This window comes from Sus scrofa, chromosome 9, assembly GCF_000003025.6.
Source record: "Sus scrofa isolate TJ Tabasco breed Duroc chromosome 9, Sscrofa11.1, whole genome shotgun sequence".
Taxonomy (NCBI): Eukaryota; Metazoa; Chordata; class Mammalia; order Artiodactyla; family Suidae; genus Sus; species Sus scrofa.
In genome coordinates, this window is record NC_010451.4 from 7,282,399 (window position 1) to 7,296,308 (window position 13,910).

Sequence of the window (13,910 nt, forward strand, 5' to 3'; positions counted from 1 at the left end):
AAATTGTTTAAATTAAAAAAAAATCTTACTTTTGTAAAAATTTACAAAGACACATGACCACGTAAAAAACAAACAGAACACATGACCAGGTGCACACACTGCCCAGGTCCCGCCTGGACTCCGACAGCCTCCTTGGAAACCCACCTCCAGGTACAGGTGAACTTTTCATGCTACAACTTTTTCTACCACCCAAAATGTGAACCATGTGAATTTTCCTGAAAGATTCCTGGAGTTCCTGTCATAGCACAGCGGAAACAAATCCGACTAGGAACCATGAGGTTGCGGGTTCAATCCCTGGCCTTGCTCAGTGGGTTAAGGATCCGGCGTTGCCGTGAGCTGTGGTGCAGGTCGCAGACGTGGCTCTGGCTCGCATTCCGCGTTGCTGTGGCTCTGGTGGAGGCCGAGAGCTACAGCTCCAACTTGACCCCTAGCCTGGGAACCTCCATATGTCGAGGGTGTGGCCCTAAAAAGACAAAAAGAGAAAATAAAATTACCCACAGATCGTCTCTACAGTTCATATTAAATGATATTAAAGATTTACTGTTGGGTGGAAAGCCAGGTGCAGACCAGTGTTTTATTATTAAGCATCCGGAGTAGCGAAAACGAAAACGTAGATGTACACACACAGACACAGACACAGACACACCGTGGGACACTCGGGTGCGCGGAGAAACTGGCTCTGGGCAGAAAACCCGCAGCAGGGAGGACAAGAGGGGGAGGGCGGCCTCTCACATTCTCTCCTCTGAACCGCTTTTCAATTTTGTTTATTAGAGCTGATTTACAATGTTCTGTCAATTTCTGCTGAACAGCCAGGCCACCCAGTTAGACACACACGCACACTCGCCTGTACTCACATTACCCTCCATCACGAGTGATTAGATAGAGTTCCCTGCGCTCTACAGCAGTGTATCTTTTTAATTTTACACTATTTTCAAAAAAAAAAAATACAACTTAAAAGAGAACATGCTCATCTGGGAGCGAGAACGGACGGGAACTCGCCCTGCGGTGAGGAGGTCAAGGAAGCTGGGACCCCCGCCAGCCGGCAGGTGCCTGTCCCCCCAACCCCAGGCTCTTCGCCAGGTCAACGTCAGTTTTCAAAAGGGAAAATGGGACCTAAACGCTCACCTCCCTGAAGCCTCCTCCACCTCAGGGTCAGGGCTTAGCCTGCCCCGCCCCGCCCGCTCCGGCTTCCCTCCCTCCCGACTCACCGGCTGCTGCGCGGCGCTGCCCCGGGACGCGGCGGGTCCTCCCAGCGGCGGCGGGGGCTACTCGGAGCGGCTCCTCATCTCGGCCTGAGGTGGCAGCTGCAGAAGCAGAGGCGAAGGAGAAAGTCCATGAGGCCAGGCCGCAGGGAGCAGCCGGAGGCAGGCCCGGAGGGGAGGGCAGAAAGAGGAAGGGGGGGAGGGGAAGGGGAAGGGGAGGGGAGGGGGGAGGAGAGGGGAGGGGGAGGAGAGGAAGGGAAGGGAGGGCCAGAGGGGAGGGTCGGCCGAAAGAGGATGGGAGGAAAGGGGAGCGCCGCGGCCACGCTGGGGCAGGGGGCCCAGGACGCCCACCCCCTGGCCCTCCCCAGGACCCGTGGCCAGGAAGCTCAACTGCCCCAAGGAGGAGGCAGGGAGGGGGCGGACGCAGCTCCACCAGGAAGGCAGAGCCTGTCAGCAAGGGCCGCGGGACCCTGGGGAGACCCAGGGGGACAGGGCCCGCTCTCCTAGGTAGAAAAGTGACAGGACACTGTAAACCAGCTCTGATGGAAAAAATAAAAAATCATTTAAAAAGTAAACAAAATAAAATAAAAAAATGTAATAGGACAATGTAAACAGTCTTCCCTAAAGCACTTCTTAACTTATTTAGTTCTAAGTAAGCCTATGAGGGCCGTACTTCACACTCTAAGATAGAGAAACTGAGCCCCAGAGAAGTTCAGTAATTTGCCCCAAGTCACAGAACTGGGAAGGGGCAATTTGAATACGGTCTAGACCCGGTTTGTCCCATACCGGCACCAGCAGCAGCCACACATGGCTACAGAACACTCCAGCATCCCTAGCCTGGGAACCTCCAAATGCCGCAGGTGCTCTATATAGCACACACTGGATTTTGAAGACTTAGTACCAAAAACAAGAATATAAAATAGCTCGGTAAAATTTCCTACTTAGTACGTAATGAAATCACAGTGTTTTGGATGTTTGGATTAAATGCATTATTAAAATTAATTTCACCTGGTCCTTATTAGACTACGAGAACATTTAAAATCACACTTGTGGCTCAAATTACATTTCTACTGGACGGTGCAGCTCCAGACTCTTCAGCACTCTGCTCACTGCCTCTCGAAAGCGACAACCAGGCTGTGAGGGAGCAGGTGCTCCAGGTCTGGCCCTGTTGCGAGGATTCAACGTGATGAATGAAAGGTGCTTTAGGAAAAGTAGCCCTATGCTTGGGGTATGAGTAGCATCCCCTAGTTTAGTTGGTCAGTTATCTCTTGGCTTGGATGAGGGTCCCTAGGGCGCTGCTGGAATGACCACGACTGGGAAACAGGAAACCACCTCTGTCCCTGAGGGGGGTTCAGTCCCCCCCCGCCCCCTGCCCCCAGCCCGGGCCTCTCTCAAGTTCCTATTCCTGCACTAGAAGCGTTAGAGCAAGGGCAGACTCAGGAGGTCTCCCTGACACCCCTCTAGGACAGTCTCACTCAGGGCTTTAGAGACATGGGCCAGACCTCAGACCTGAATCTGAGCCTTCCAGGAATCTCGGGCTAGAGGATATCAGATACCACCCAGCCGGTGAAAACAGCCCACTGGCCCTCACCAGGCTGGCAGTCAGGGAAGGCGTCCTGGAGGAGGCAGCTCATTGGAAAAAGAAGTTTGGAGCCATGCCCTGCTGAGCCATGCAGGCGAAGAAAACATCTAGCAACACTTTATTTAAATTTTTTATTTTATTTTTTTGAGGGCCACACCTGCAGCATTTGGAGGTTCCCAGGCTAGGGGTGGAATCCGAGCTGTAGCTGCCAGCCTACACCACAGCCACAGCAACACAGAATCCGAGCCTCGTCTGCGACCTACACCACAGCTCATGGCAGTGCTGGATCCTTAACCCACTGAGCAAGGCCAGGGATCGAACCCATGCCCTCATGAATACAAGTCGGGTTCATTAACCAGTGAGCCAGGATGGGAACTCCTCAATTCTTGATAGTTTGTTTATCTTGGATTTTTTTTCATTAATTTTGAGTTAAAAAAATATTTCCTGAAGTACCCAATGTGGCTCAGTGGGTTAAGAACCCAACACAGTGTCCACAGGATGTGGGTTCAATCCCTGGCCTCCCTCAGTGGGTTAAGGATCCGGCATTGCTGTGAGCTGTGGTGTAGGTGGCAGATGTGGCCATGGCTGTGGCCGTGGCTGGCAGCTGCAGTTTCAGTTCGACCCCTAGCCTGGGAACTTCCATATGCCATAGATGCAGCTGTAAAAAGAAAAAAGAAAAAGAAAAAAAAAATCCTAAAAATATTCTTTCCCTCGATGACTAAGCTTGTGGTCGCCCTCTGTGCCCCTCCGAGTCTGATTAAGTCTGTATAAGCCAGTGCCTCCCCCGCTTGCTCCTTCCCAAGCCCCGTTTGGAGGCTTCAGCCCTTTGGCTGCTATGACACATCACTGAGCCTTCGCCCCCAGGGAAGCAGGGACCAGCAGAGGAGAGTGTCACCCTGTTGCGACAGAACGGCCACAAGGCCACAAGTTGGAGGTTCCCCGCCCCGCTACGGCAAAGGCTCAGCTGGGGCTTCCACCGGCTGCCCTGCCTCTCCTGTCTCACTCCGGCGTGGCTCTGCTGGGCCAGCCATGGGCCCGACCCTGGTTCAAAGCCCTTCCACGGTCTCCAGCGTCCCCAGGTCCAGCTCCTCGGCCCATCCTTTGGCCTGCTCCAGCCGTGCCGTTTGCACATGAAGAAACCAGCCCGCAGGGAGGAAGTGACTTGCCCAAGCGTCGGGACATGCCCCAAGCTCTGGTCACTGTTCACACCAGGTACCAGCTGGACACATGACAGTCCCCAAACTGCCTCCTGACAATGAATAAGTGACCCACATCCTCCCGCCTTCAGAAAGTCTGATTCCCAGCAGCCTCCTCCAGAAAGTCCTCACTGACTGCCACCCCCTCCGGTTCCTAGGCCTCCAAGGCGAAGCCATGCTCAGCGCTGCTTCTCTTCTGATCCTGGTTGTTCTAGGTTGTCCCATTCTTGGGGTCCATCTCCATCCAACCTCCAAACTGGCCTGGTGTATCCCGAGTGTCTGTACCCCTTCTTGTCCCCCTGCTGCCCTCCATAGCAGGGCCTAGGACCGGACTGGACTGGGCTCCCAAGGGCACTCAGTCCAGGCGTAAGCAATCTCTAGTCCTTGCCAGCCAGTCCTTCTTCAGGTCTGACCTGAGTCCCTCTTGCTGGAGCAAAGCTTTCACCTTGCTGTCCTTTACCATTCCGACCCCGAAGGGCAGTTTAAATCTCATCACCCCTCCCTGTCCCAGCCCAGGCTCTCTGTCACACCACCCCTGCCCACGAATGACCAGGGACACCAATTCTGCGGGTCCAGTAGGAAGGTGGCCTGAGCTTTAGCTTAGGCTGGGCACACTCCCTACATTTCCTACAAACCCACCAGGGGCCCGGCCCCCGCCAGACTTCCGCCTTCACCTGTGTGGTCCCCACTGCAGCCCTAGGCCTGGGATCTTTACCCTGTTCCTAGGAGGGCGCAGCAGGAGGAACTCGCCAGGTACTTGCTAGAGCCAAGAGGGCCCTCGGAGGACGCGGCTGTCTGTCTGGCAGAGGAGTGAGGCTTCCGGAGGACACTCTCGCGAGCTGGGCCTTGAAGGATGAGCAGGATGTCACACTTCCAAGCAAAGGGAGCTAACTGAGCACGTGAGCCCCGGGGATGGGACAGGACCTGGAGATCGAGTTCCGTGGGCCAGGAACAGGGAATGTGAAAGGACAGGAGTGACACCCAGGTGAGCTCAGCATCGGCCCTCCGGTGCCCACGTGGGTGTGAGCCACCTCTGCATCTGATTTGCATGAATGAGTCAGGCCTGGAAGGAGCAGCCCGGAAGGTCCGAACTCCTTCCTCGCTGCCTCTGGAGAGTCCCCGCGGCCGGCCGGGCCCCTTCCCCCACTGCAGCTGGAGCCCCTCTGCACAGAGCCCGGCTCTGCGCTCAAGGGAGGGCCCAGCAGCGGGGGAGCAGGAGGGAGGAGGACAGGCCCAGGGCAGCAGCCCACCCCAGGCTGGCTGGCCGGGGACCCCAGAGACCAGACCTCAGCCCAGCTCTCAGAGCGCCCCACACAGCAACCAAGAGCAGTTCCGGGCCAGCTTCAGCCAGGCCGGGTCTCCTAACCACACCCTGGCGGCACCCCCAACGCGCCCTCACACGGCCTCCAGGGACGCAACCCCCGCCCCACCCAGCCAGCAGCCCCCAGCACACCCACGGCCTCGGGCCCACACTCGCTGCCAACAGCCTGACTGTGTAGGGCTGCCCACCAGCCCTGCCCCCTCGGCGCCCATCACCAGGTCATACCTGCGGGCAGGGCCACCCTGGTCCGGCGCCCGGCTGGAGGTTCTCTCAGGACTCTGTTGGCGCAATCAACACAGCTCGGGGACACTTCCCTTAGATATGAGGAACTGGGTGTGGGCTGGGCTCCCAGCACAGAGGGTGCAGAAGTGCACCCCCCCGCCCCCCCGCCAGAGGTCAGCTCCCTCCAGCCCCGCCAGGCAGCGGACAAACCCTTGGACCAAGAAGCCCCTTTTCTGGTTCTCGGGGACTGGTGGCCATGGCATATGGAGGGAGGCCCACTGGGGTCTCCTGCCCTAACCCAGCCCCTGAGCTCTGCCCTGGCGCGTACCCAGGCTCCAGACCTCCACCCCATCCCACTGGGATGTGGCCTCTCCTCTGAGTCCCAGGACTGGTGAGGGCTGACAAGGAGCAGACTTCAGGACAGTGAGGGCTGGGTCAGGGCCCCAGGGCTTGGGTGGGTTTCTTTGTTTGTCTGTTTTTGTTTCTTTTGTCTTTTTAGGGCTACACCTGTGGCACATGGAAGTTGCCAGGCTAGGGAGCTACAGCTGCCCGCCTACACCACAGTCACAGCCACAGCAAAGCGGGATCCGATCCACACCTGCAACCTACACCACACTCACGGCAACGCTGGATCCCTAACCCCCTGAGCAAGGCCAGGGATTGAACCCACATCCTCACAGATACTAGCTGGGTTTGTTTCTGTTGCACCACAATGGGAACTCCCGGGCTTGGGTGTTTACAAGGTTGCCTCAGCCATCTGGTGGGGAGCTGGGCGCCAGTGGCTCCAGGCCAGAACTCATTCCCCCGGGATGCCAGGCAAGTCCAAGGTCCAGTCCTGGCTCCATCACTTCTGGCCTGAAGCCCTCGTCAAGTCACGTGACATCCCGAGCCTCAGTTTCCCTGCCCAAAGCAGAGCTGTGACACATCACCATGTGTGTACAAGAAGCTACTCACATCTGCTCACACCTCTGCTGCTAAGACAGACACTTCCTGTTCTCAGCCCCAAGGCTTTGCTGGGCCTGTCCCCAGGGGCTCTTGGTGTTGGCCCCATAGCCAGGCTCTAGCCTGGACCCCCCTCAGCACCCTGGAATTCTCGGTTTCACAGATACCAATGACTCCCATGGCCCACCTCCAGCCATGTCCCCCTGCAGGGCTCAAGTCAGATACCCACTGCCCCAGACCTCCTCCAGCCCACACTGGGTGCACCCACGCAGTCTCCTGGGGAAAGCAGGGCTGCCACCAACCAGTTTGGGGCCACTGAGAAAATTAGAAAAAATGCCTCTTGGAGTTCCTGCTGTGGCACAGTGGGTTAAAGGATCTGGTGTTGCCACAGCTGTGGCCTAGGTTGCAGCTGTGGCTCAGATTTAATCCCTGGCCTGGGAATTTCCATATGCTGTGGATATGACCATTTAAAAAAAAAGAGGAGTTCCTTTTGTGGCACAGTGGTTAACGAATCTGATTAGGAACCACAAGGCTGCAGGTTCGAACCCTGGCCTTGCTCAGTGGGTTAAGGATCCGGCATTGCGTGAGCCGTGGTGTAGGTTGAAGATGCAGCTCAGATCCCACGTTGCTGTGGCTCTGGCGAAGGCTGGAGGCTACAGCTCCGATTAGACCCCTAGCTTGGGAACCTCCATATGTCATGGGAGTGGCCCAAGAAAAAGCAAAAAGACTAAATAAATAAAGAAAGAAAAGAAAAGAAAGAAACGGCTCTTACATCAGGAGCCCCACAACAGGGCACGAAGCTCAGCAAAGAGGGGAGGTTGGGTTTCAGTGCTGTCTCCCAGCTCTCCCTGCCCCAACCAGGTACCCTTGGGCAGTGCACAACACACACAACTGTACCCAGTGGGCCAGGCGAGAGGCAGGCTGTTTTAACAACCTCCCTAGGGCAGCACCCTCAGCATCAACCTAATAAAATGTAAAACTAGTTTTATCAATGATCAAGGGACATTAAAGACTAAGGGACAGTGGACATCCCTGACCTCAATTTCAGGCCCAGCCCTAACTCCCACCCCAAGCCTGAAAGACCATCACTTTCTGCAGCCTCCGTGCCGACACTGTTTGAAGGTTTTGGAGTTGCATGTCGCCGTCATAATCAGAAGGGAAAAATCACAAAGTATTTTAAGTCTCTTAGAATTGAGTCCCAGTTTGTCCCCCCGAACCATCACTATAGTCGCTTTATGATTTTAAACACAGCACACAGAGTCGACCAAGCGCGAGCCGTGGTGAAGAAAAGGACGACTTCCTGGGCCGCAGGGACAGCCGAGCCCCAGACTCACCCCCCCACTGTCTTCTCCTCCGCAGTCTCTCAATAACATCCCCCCAACCCCAGCCCAGGGATCCAGGGGCCAGTAACAGACTGGAGCCCATGGACTTCCAAATGCGAGTTGACTGAGGTCTGCGACCAACACGAGACTCCGGGTCCCCCAGTGGTTTGTCCCCTAGATGGCATCTGACCCCACCCCAGCCCTGCCGCTCACCCACGCCCCCCCACCCCACCCACCTCACCCCAGAGCCCCTCAGGCCCAAGCCCCTCCCCACCCAGGAGAGGGTCGGTCAGGAGGGAGGGTGGGTGCTAAGTGAGACTCACAAGAAACGGAGCCTAAAGTCACAGGTCCAAAAGTCTGTGACATGCTAAGCCCCTAGGCCCTCCCAGGACCCCCACCCCTTCCCCCAACTGCCTCCCCAGCCCCCTCCTCTCCACCCTGCTAGACTCCTGGGCCCTCCTCCCAGCCTCCTGCCCTTCCCCCCACCCTCAGCCGAGCGCCCTCCGCCCTCCACCTGCTCCTCTAACCCCCCTCCTGCGCCCCCAGCCCGGCAAAGCCCAACCCGGCAGCCCTAACCCGCAGCCACCCTCCCTACCCCCCACCCCCCTTCACTCTTCGGGCTCCAGCTCACCTGGAAGGTGGCCCGGCCAGCCCCCTCTCACCACGAGCCCCTCAACCACAGACACTGCCTCCTGGGCTGGGGACGCCCCAGGCAGCACCTCCTCCAACAGGACGACCCTCCCCTGTGACCACTGCCCCGTCGGGGGCGGGGCTCTTATCCTCGTCAAGGAGCCGAACAGGACGGAGCCCGACCCAGCACGGGAGGCTGGGGCGCATAGGGCGGAATCCCCGGCAGCAGGCGAGGACGGGAGCCGGGTCGCGCAAGACCCTCACCCCCCACCGGGGGGGCTGAGGACAGCCCGGGCCCTGCGTGGGTCCCGCCTCTCGAGGCAGCCGGGCACATGCCCACCGTTTCCCAGAACCAGCCGCCCCGGAGCACAGGGACCTGAGCCCACCCTCCCCCGGGGCCGGTGGCCCCTGCGAGGGAGAAGCCAGAAGATGAGCGGGGCCCCAGCGCCCCAGCGGCTGGCACCTGAAAGAGGAAGCTCCTGCGCCGAGATGACGACATGGGCGGGGCTGGCAGGGGCGAGATAACAGGTCAGCCCTTGGCATCCAGCCTCCAGCTCCACGTGGAGCCTCCCGGACTCCATAATCAGACAGCAGAGGGGAAGCTCTCCCGCTCACTCACAGGGAACATTCCAACCCCTTATCTGATCCGAGCATCCCAGCTCAAAGCAACACAAAGTCATGGTTGCAGAGCACTTAACCATCTACCAGGTGCTGTGCGAAACAAGCACGGGGTTGTTTCATAGAGGCCTCATGACAATCTAGAAAAGGGAGGGTTTGGGCCCAACTTTACGGATGAGGAAAAAACTGAGCCTCAGAGAGGTGAAGTAATTTGCCTGAGATCACACAGAAGCCTCTCCTTCCACTTCATTGCCTCAGAAGGGACAGGGAGCCAGGGTCGGGGAGGTCAGGCGGGACAAGGACAGGGACAGGGAGGACGGGTGCCAGCCGAGAAGGGCCTGGAAGGCCGTGCTAAGACTCTCAGTCTTGCTGTCGGGACGGTGGGAAGCAGCAGCGAAGGGCAGCAGGTGCTGAGGGAATGGAGCCCGGGGCCGCAGGCAGGCAGGCAGCCAGGGGTCCTCCTGCTGTGCGACCTGGGCGTCCACCCAACTTCTGAGTCTCAGTTTCATCATCTGTACAAACGGGTTTGGACGGCCCCACCTGGCAGGCTTGTGGGGAATGAATGTCTGCCTTCAAACCAGATCCCAACTCGGCTACTTTGCACACCCAGGGACTTCCCGCCTCCCTCAGAGCCAAAGCCGAAGCCAGCGAAGGCCAGGCCTGTGCAGACTGTCTCTGTGGTGCTGGGATGTCAACTCACTCCAACCCACTGGGCGTGCTCCCTCTTCAGGGCTGGGAGCTCCCTCCACCAGACACCTGCAGGAGTCCCTCCCCGACTTTTTCAGCAGGTTACGAACCCAACCAGTATCCATGAGGACGAGGGTTTGGTCTCTGGCCTCACTCAGTGGGTTAAGAATCCGGCATTGCCCTGGCTGTGGTGTAGGCTGGCAGCTAAAGCTCTGACCCCTGGCCTGGGAACCTCCATGTGCTGCAGGTGCAGCCCTAAACAGCCAAAAAAAAAAAAAAAAAAAAAAAAAGGAGAGCCTTCCATGCCCACCACGCTGCCTAAAAAAAGCACCCTCGCCACCCTGTGTCATTTTTCACCCCCCCCAGCCATTTCTCGCGGACAGTTTATATATTTATTTGTTCTCGGTCAGTCTCCTCAGCTGGGGGAAGGGGCGCCGTCTCACTTGCGGCTCCTTCCCCAGTGGAGTGTCCGTCCACTGGGGACAGATAAGATCGCAGAAGCCTGGCTGCCCCGGGTCAGCAGCTCAGGACAGGGGCTGCCACCTGGCTAGGGTCAGGGACGGCTGGGCAGGCAGGTGGCAAGGTTCAGCTCTGGGACTCCTTGGCACCACCCATGGCTGGGCTGCCCCTGCCGCTTCACCCTGCTGGGGGCCTCACTGCACGGGAGTCCTGACTCTCAGACCCCTAAAACCTCCCCGCGGCAGGTCAGAACCACCCCAGTCACCCAGGAGCTTCGATGACCAGCTCCCCTCTCCCCGGCCTGCCCACCCCTTCCCCGGCTCCCCCTCCCCGCTACTCAGCGGGGGGCTGGAAGGGCTGCACCCTCTGGCTGCCGCCACCTACTCCTCATCTCCGGGTTCACTCCCTCCGCTCTCGCTGCTGGACGCTTGACCTCCAGGACTTTGCTCAGCTTGTTCCCTCTGCCTAGAAACGTCTTTCTCGACCTTACCCTTCAAGGTCAAGTGTCACCTGCTCCAGGCAGCAGTCTCGACGCCCATGGTCACAGCCTAGGTCATACCGGGATGTCACTATCTGTGACTGGGTCACATACACACATCTTCTCTCGCACGCCCCAGCCTTGGCTGGGTGTCCCCTGAAGTCAGGACTGAGGTCTGATGCCCCCGCCTCCCCAGCTACCAGCCAGATGTTGGCAGGCAGTGAAAATAATCTATTGATAGAATGAAATCTCCTAATTTTTTCTTTTTTTGTTTTTCTAGGGCCACACCCACAGCTTATGGATGTTTCCTGACTAGGGGTCCAATTGGAGCAGCAGCTGCCAGCCTACACCACAGCCATGGCCACGCAGGATCCAAGCTACTACATCTGTGACCTACGCTGCAGCTCATGGCAACGCCAGATCCTTAATCCACTGAGTGAGGCCAGGGATCAAACCCACATCCTCATGGATACTAGTTGGGTTCTTAAGCTGATGAGCCATAAGGGGAACTCCTGAGATCCCCCAATTTTTTTTTTTTTTGTCTTTTTGCTATTTCTTGGGCCGCTCCCGCAGCATGTGGAGGTTCCCAGGCTAGGGGTCTAATCGGAGCTGTAGCCACCGGCCTACGCCAGAGCCACAGCAACGCGGGATCCAAGCCGCGTCTGCAACCTACACCACAGCTCACGGCAACGCCAGATCGTTAACCCACTGAGCAAGAGCAGGGACCGAACCCGCAACCTCATGGTTCCTAGTCGGATTCGTTAACCACTGCGCCACGACGGGAACTCCAGATCCCCCAATTTTATATGCAGAGAGCAAGGAGTGATCACTGCTCAAAGTGTGGCTAGAACCTGGCCTCCAGCCCCCCGCCCCGACCAGGCGCCTCCCATTCTGCTCATACCCGCCCTTCAAGTTCAAGGGTCACCTCCTGCCTGCCAGATCCCAGCTCTCCACAGCCCTGAGCACCTGCTCCTTAAGCATGTAGGAACCTCCTAATCCAAACCTCCCCACTTCCAGAAGGGGAAAGTGAGCCCCAGAAAGGGACAATGGCCTAACCAGGGCCACATAAGTCTGAGCACCCATCCCCTTCTAGCCTTTTCCTTGGAAGAGCTGGGAGGGGGAGGGGGGACCTCAGAGATGCTGGAATAAGCCAGTTTCCGGGTGTGCTATGCTGACCCTGCACTGAGAAATGTGCGTTTTTCAGGCCACGTGCAGTAGGGGTGAGGATTCTGGTTCATGTCCTGGAACAGAACCACTAAAACTGCCGGACCTTCCCTGGATCTTTGGCCTCCTGAGACTCGGTGTGCCCCTCTTGAGAGCTCAGAAGGACAGGGGATGGGGTTCCAGTCATGGCGCAGCAGCAAATGAACCTGACTAGTATCCATGAGGACGCGGGTTCGATCCCTGGCCTCGGTCAGTGGGTTAAGGATCCGGCATTGCCGAGAGCTGTGGTGTAGGTCACAGACGCGGCTTGGATCTGGTGTTGCTGTGGCTGTGGTATAGGCCAGCGGCTACAGCTCCGATTCAACTCCTAGCCCAGGAACCTCCATATGCCATGAGTTCAGCCCTAAAAAGACAAATTAATTAATTAACTAATTAATGAAGAAGGAGAGGGGAGGAGAGACGAGGAATAGCCCAAGGTGAGGGGGGAGGTGGGACTTTAGCAAGAGAGACCCCACCCCAAAGCTGTCCTGCTGTCCCCTGGCAAAGCTCAGCCCCCAGCCCTGCCCTCAGGCAGGCCCTTCCTCCCCACCAGGCCAGGGCAGCCCCTGGGAACAAATTGTCACATCTTACTGCAGAGCCACACTCAAGTGGGTAAAAGCCTCCCCAGCTCACACATCAAGAGTGCAGTGCCAGCGCCTCCTACCCCAACCCCCTGGACAGCAAATGCTGCTCACATGCACACACAGGCAAAAGCGCGGGTTCTCCAAGGGTGGTCAGGGCCCAAGTGCACATGCGTGTGCAGCCAGGAACATGCACGATGCCCCGAGGGACGAGGGCTGGCCCAGCCCGCAAGTCGGCCAGCAGGAGGGCTCCTCCCCCAGGGGAAGAAGCAGCGCTGGTCCCCATGGGGCAGCTCCCAGTCCCGTGCCATGGCCCTGTGAGGGCAGCTCCTGTGCCCACAGACCCACATGGGCACTGGATGGAGCTGGGGGGACCCTGTGAATTACTCGAAGGCCCTTAGCCTCAGCCCAGGCTCCCTGCCTCCCAGGGAGAGTCAGGGCCTCCCCCTGGGCTCCCGGCCGGGGTCTCTGGCCACCACCCCGAGTCCTTGAGCCTGGCTCTAACGCTCCAGGGCTGGACCTGGGCCTGCAGAGCCACAGGCCATGCGGCCCGGGGAGGACCTGGTTTGCCCAGCAAGGCGGCCCAGAGTTTGCTGTGACCCAGGCCGCCACCAGCCTCCCCCTCCCCACCCCCGCCTCCCCCTCCCCACCCAGATGCCAGGCTCTCCTGCTACCCACCCAGTCCTTTCCAGGACTGGGCTCTCAGATTCCTTAAAAGGAGTGTGTCAGCTGGTGTGTCAGTGGGGAGCGGTGGGTGCAAGGAACAGGTACAGCCTGGAAGCCAGCTGGGCCACTGTCCCCCAAGCAGCCCTGACAAACCCTCCAGGCCTTGTCTGTCTGGCCAGGGTGTGACACAGGACTCGGCCTCAACCCAGGACCCCCTCGGCTCAATTCCAGACTTGGCAGGCTCCTGGAACCTCGAATTTTGGAAATTTGGAAGCTTGGGACTGTTAGCACTAAAACCCTAGACTCCTTGATCCCCGCTGCCTAGAATCTCAGACTCCGCATCCTAAAATCTCACTGCCCAATGGGGGAGCGGGGGCAGGGGTTGCGGAGAAGTCCTCGGCCCCCACCACCCCGTGGCACCCTCACCTGCCCTGTGTGGCTGGTTCCCATCCTGATCTGTTCACACCTGGGGCCTGGATGTCCCAGGAGCCACTGCCTCCTGCTCCCTCCCTGAAGCTCCAGGGAAGCTGAGTCCCTGAGCAGCTCAAGGCCTCTCACTGAACCAGGGACAGGCTCCCGTCTCCAAGGCTGATTACAGGCAGCACCCTGGTCCCAGCAGGGGGTGGGGGGAGAAGGGGTGCCCAGAGGAGACCCAGGCACCGGGAGAAAGGGAGGCTCAGCTACCGCTCCCCCGTCCTAGGCCCTGACACTCAGAAGGAGGCAGGACTCAGCCAGGCTTCCCCAGGAGCCCAGGGCAGCTGAGATTGCAGTGTGACCCTGCGGCTCCCTGCCTGGGAATGG

General features: G+C 58.3%; 1 protein-coding gene across 1 annotated transcript in view; it reads right to left on the reverse strand.

Moving 5' to 3' along the window:
• ARAP1 (ArfGAP with RhoGAP domain, ankyrin repeat and PH domain 1) overlaps positions 1–13,910 on the reverse strand; it is a 63,043-nt gene that overhangs the window by 44,356 nt on the left and 4,777 nt on the right. Inside the window, 1 exon segment of the mRNA XM_021102283.1 lies at positions 1,209–1,304. The gene's annotated coding sequence lies outside the window, so the exon portion shown is untranslated.